The sequence below is a fragment of the Scyliorhinus torazame genome, chromosome 7, assembly GCF_047496885.1.
Source record: "Scyliorhinus torazame isolate Kashiwa2021f chromosome 7, sScyTor2.1, whole genome shotgun sequence".
Classification (NCBI taxonomy): Eukaryota; Metazoa; Chordata; class Chondrichthyes; order Carcharhiniformes; family Scyliorhinidae; genus Scyliorhinus; species Scyliorhinus torazame.
Window position 1 is genome coordinate 319,589,968 of NC_092713.1, and position 6,000 is coordinate 319,595,967.

Sequence of the window (6,000 nt, forward strand, 5' to 3'; positions counted from 1 at the left end):
GGGTAACTTAACAATTCATCCCAATTTTTAAGAACATCCTCACTTTCCAATTTAATTTGAGGTATGTCAAATTCACAGTCACCTGGATTTGGTTCGTCACTTTGAGTTAGAATCATTAAAACCTCCTTTTTCTCTCCTTCCCTTTCAAAGTCACTTTTAAGCATATTCACATGACACACTCGGTGAGTCTTCCTTCTATCTGGTGTTTTTACCACATAATTCACCTCACTTTCAATCTGATACGGTCCACAAAACCTAGCTTTTAAAGGTTCACCTACCACTGGTAACAACACTAAAACTTTATTCCCACTGGCAAAACTACGAACTTTGGATTTCTTGCCCGCTACCCGTTTCATCACATTTTGTGCAACTTTCAAATGTTGTCTCGCCAATTCACCTGCTCTATTTAATCGTTCCCTAATATTTGACACGTAACCCAATAGTGTAACTTCCGATTTCTCACCCACCAATTTTTCCTCAATCAATTTAAGTGGTCCTCTTACCTCATGACCAAAAATTGGTTCAAAAGGACGAAATTTGGTTGATTCATTAGGTGCATCCCTAATTGCAAACAATACGAATGGGATTCTTTTATCCCAATCATCTGGATGATCCTGACAATACGCCCTCAACATTGTCTTTAATGACTGATGCCACCTTTCTAACGCTCCCTGCGATTCTGAATGGTACGCAGTTGATTTAAATTGTTTTATTCCTAAGCTAACCATAACTTCTTTGAATAACTTTGAAGTAAAATTTGATCCTTGATCCGATTGAATTTCTGTGGGTAGTCCATAACGAGTAAAGAATTCAAGTAACTCCTCCACAATCCTTTTAGCTTTAATATTACGTACTGGAATGGCCTCTGGAAACCTAGTAGACACATCCATTATAGTCAAAAGATATTGATTCGCACTTTTTGTTTTAGGAAGCTGTCCTACACCATATATTAGGACCCTTGTAAAAAGTTCCTCAAATGCTGGAACGGGTATTAAGGGCGCTGTTTTAATCACTGCCTGAGGTTTCCCTATCACTTGACATGTGTGACATTATTGACAAAATTTAACTACATCTTTATGTAGTCCAGGCCAATAAAATGTTTCTGGATTTTACCTTGGGTTTTCCTTATTCCCAAATGACCTCCCACTGGTACCTCATGTACAACTCGCAACACCTCCTTTCTATACCCTACCGGCAATACTACATGATGAACTTCTGTCCACTTTTCATCCGCCTGCATATGTAACGGTCTCCATTTTCTCATCAAGATATCATGGTTACGGTAATAACACTCTGGTATACTCTCAGATTCGTCTTCCGTATATGCTTTCTGATATATCCGCTTTATTTCTACATCTTTCTGTTGTTACTCCGCCAATTTTCCTGAACTAAAAATATCCGCCTCATCCTCCACCTGTTCTTGTTCTTTTTCAATCATCTGATCAAAAATCGTTTCTGATAATTGCACTTCAACTTCATCTTCACTCTTTGATTTCTCCTCTTGTCTTAACCTGTGTTGTTGCGACCTTGTTACTACACAATCCGGAAAAATACCAGGATATTCGTCCTTCAAGAATTCAGTTGACTGATTTTCCAATGGCTTATCAACCACAGTAGGCATCACTCCCACCTGCGATCCAGCGATATCATTACCCAAGATAAACTGTATTCCTGGACAAGATAGTTTATCTATTACTCCTACTACCACTTCACCACTCTTCACTGGATTTTCCAACCTTACCTTATATAATGGAACGCTCCACATCTCACCCTGAATTCCACATATCACCACCTTTTCTGGCAACATTCTTCCCAAACTACATAATTCCTCATCTCTTACCATTAAAGATTGTCTAGCCCCTGTATCTCTTAAAATTGTGACTTCCTTATCTGCTCCTCCTGATACACATGAGTAAACTTTACACACACAAGTAAATTCTTGAAAGACATCTGGCACCTTCTTGACAATTACTTCTTGAACAGGCTGTACAATCGTTTGCACCTCCTTCGCTTCCCTTGGGCTTTCCTTTACCACTCTAACAAACCCCACTGTCTTATCCTGTTTTACCACATCAACCTTCCCAGTGCTTTTCTTCAACCACCAGCACTGTGACTTTACATGGCCTAGTTTATTACAGTGAAAACATTTGAAATTTTTCATTTCTTTTCCACCCTCCTGGATTTATTTTTTAATCTGAGGTACACTCTCTTTATTGTCTCCCATCAGATCACCTTCACCTTTACCACTTGAGTATTTCTCATGTCCCCAGTTTCTATCCCTCACCGGCTGAAACTGATGACGGAAACCAATTTTTGATTTATGAACTAATTCATAATCATCTGTCATTTCCGCTGCTAATCTCGCAGTTTTAACCCTCTGTTCTTCCACATGAGTTCTCACTGCATCAGGAATTGAATTTTTAAACTCCTCCAAAAGTATAATTTCTCTGAGAGCTTCATACGTTTGATCCATTTTCAAAGCCCTTATCCACCTATCAAAATTACTCTGTTTGAGCCTTTCAAACTCCATGTATGTTTGACCAAATTCTTTTCTTAAATTTCTAAACCTTTGTCTGTAAGCTTCAGGCACTAGCTCATATGCACTTAAGATGGATTTCTTCACCTCCTCATACGTTCCAGATACCTCCTCTGGTAGTGATGCAAACACTTCACTAGCCCTACCTACCAGCGTTGTTTGAATCAGTAACACCCACATGTCCATTGGCCATTTCATTTGTTTAGCTACCTTTTCAAATGAAACGAAAAAGGCTTCCACTTCTTTCTCGTCAAACCTTGGCAAAGCTTGGACATATTTAAATAGATTCCCACCAAGCCTTCGACAATGACACTCTTTCTCAATATCATCACTGAATTTTTGCCATTTCCAATGAGTCAAACTCTATCTCAGGCAACTTTAAATGCTTAACCACCGCCATAATTACCTCATGTTTTCGCATTTTATCAGGTAATGTTAACTGCAATGTTTTTGTCAGACCCAACTGTCTGCTTTTCGTCTCTGTCCGTAAAGTATTGCGTGTGACATTCTCCACCCCCTAAGACTTCTGAGCCTCTGAAAGTGCCATTGTCCACAACACATTTAAACTAAAATACCACACCGGAAAAGCAACAATCCTTCACTGTCTTTAAGTTCACAAAAGCCAATCCAATAGATAGACTTTTAACCCCCTCGAGCCCCTGGGCGAGGCGTTTCAGAACCCCAAAATGTATCATGGAGTTCAACCAACCTCTCCCTTTAATGGATTTGTTGCTTTTCCGAGCACATGGCTTTTTCCCTAGGTGTGGGATTACAATTATGGACACGTGGGTTTTTAAACACAGAACACTGTTTATTCCATGAACTCAACTTAATATCTTAAATAAACATTGGATCTCTTAACACCCCTTACTTCAAAGATAACTCAGAAAATATTGCAACAGTAAATAATTCCTTAAAATGTTCCTTCAAACTTCCAAGAGTCTTAACACCTTTTAACAAAATCACATCAGGTTAAAAACATCACGATTATAAGTTTCAATCACCCAAATCACCAGAGATAGTCTTTCATGGCAGACATCCAGTTCCCTGCAAAACACAGACACCCACTCAGCTCTTTTCAAAAATTGCAGGTCTCTGGACACACACAGAGACACCCAAACTGCTTTTTAAACTGAAACTAAAAACCTGCAAAATGGCTGACCTAAAGCCCAGCCCCACCCACTCTCTGACATCACTGTTTTCTTAAAGGTACATTGCTTAAACACCCATGTCTTAAAAGTACTCTCACATGACATAAGAATGAAACAAAAACCACCTGACCTCGATACCAGGCACCGGACAAAATGAAGGCTCACGGTGCCTAGATAACCCAGGAAAGTCTTCCTCACTTCTGAGGACATATTGCACCATGGACTAGTCAAAATGGGGAGTGCTGTCCCACAGATTAGTCAAGGGGCTGATTTAGTACAGTGGGCTAAACAGCTGTCTTGTAATGCAGATCAATGCCAGAAGCGTGGGTTCAATTCCCGTACCGGCCTCCCCGAACAGGGGGAATGTGGCGACTAGGGGCTTTTCACAGTAACTTCATTGAAGCCTACTTGTGACATTAAGTGCTAATTATTAAGTAATAGCTTGTCATAGACATACTCAACACATTACACCTGGCAGACAATGCCTCAGACTCACCATCTTAATGCCTGGGTATGTTCAATCCCACCAGAAAGACATACCCCCGAGAGGTGGGCAGCACAAAGTTATAGAGACAAAAGGGAGTTGCCCTGGGAGTCCTCAACATTGATCCGGGACCCCATGAAGTCTCATAGCTGCAGGTTAAACATGGGCAAGGAAACCTCCTGCTGATTATCACCCACTGGCCCCCCTCAGCTGATGAATCTGCACTCCTCCATGTTCAACACCAGTTGGAAGAAGCACTAAGGATGGCAAGAGCACAGAACGTACTCTGGGTGGGGGAATTTCTGGGCGGGAGAATTCAATCTCCATCACTAAAAGTGGTTTGGTAGCTTCACCACTGACCAAGATGACTGAGTCCGAGAGGACATAACTGCCAGATTGAGCCCACGCCAGGTGATGAGGGAACCGACAAGATGGAAAATCTACGCGGCCTCATCCTCACAATCTAACTGTTGCAGATGCACATGTTCATGGCAGTATCAGTAGGAGTAACCATTGCACAGCCCTTGCGAAGATGACGTTCCGTCTGCAGTTTAATACAGAGTAATATAGTGTATTACAGTGTAATAGGGAGTAATCCAGTGAAATACAGTGTAATGCAGTGCAATACAGAATAATACAGAGTAAGACAGAGGCATACAGAGTGAAACAGTGTAATACAAAGTGAAGCAGTGTAATACAGAGTAATACATTGTAATACAGAGTAATACAGTGTAATACAGTGCAATACAGAAGAACACAGTGGGTAGCACTGTTGCTTCACAGCTCCAGGGTCCCAGGTTCGATTCTGGTTTGGGTCACTGTCTGTGCGGAGTCAGCACGTTCTCCCCGTGTCTGCGTGGGTTTCCTCCGGGTTCTCCGGTTTCCTCCCATGAATCCTGAATGACGTGCTGTTAGGTGAATTGGACATTCTGAATTCTCCCTCTGTGTACCCGAACAGGCGCTGGAATGTGGCAACTAGAGGCTTTTCACAGTGACTTAATTGCAGTGTTAATGTAAGCCTACTTGTAACAATAATGATTGGATTCAGTGTAATACAGAATTAAACAGTGTAATATAGTGTAATACAGAGTACTACAGTGTAATATGGAGTAATACAGTGTAATACAGAGTACTACAGTGTAATATGGAGTAATACAGTGTAATACAGAGTACTACAGTGTAATATGGAGTAATACAGTGTAATACAGAGTACTACAGTGTAATATGGAGTAATACAGTGTAATACAGTGACGACCCTACAAAAGTATTTCATTGTCTTAAAAACACTTTGGAAAGCCGTGGACTCATGAAAGTGATATAGATATTGAACTTTTTCTTTGCTTTCCAAGGCAGAGTGTGTTAAGCTCCAATGTGCTGCACAGCTATAGTTTCATAGAATCCCTACAGTAGAGAAGGAGGCCATTCGGCCCATTGAGTCTGCAGTGACCCTCTGAAACAGCACATGCCCAGGCCCACTCCCCTCCCCTAACCTCGTAACACCACCTGACCTGTACATCCCTGGACACTAAGGGACAATTTATCATGTACAATCTACTTAACCTGCACATGTTTGGACTGTGGGAGGAAACCGGAGCACCCGTGGGGAGTTCACACAGACTCTGCACAGACAGCCAGATTGTCTCTGGCACTGTGAGGCAGCAGTGCTAACACCTGTGCCATCGTGCCACCCCTTTAACTATGTGTTGACAGCAACATTTACAGTTATTACTTTTCATAGACTTTCATGTTCTTCTTTTTGCTTTAGTCACATAATTGTTTAACCTTACAATTTCCATATTAGTACAGAAGCGCATAATGTGATTTGCACA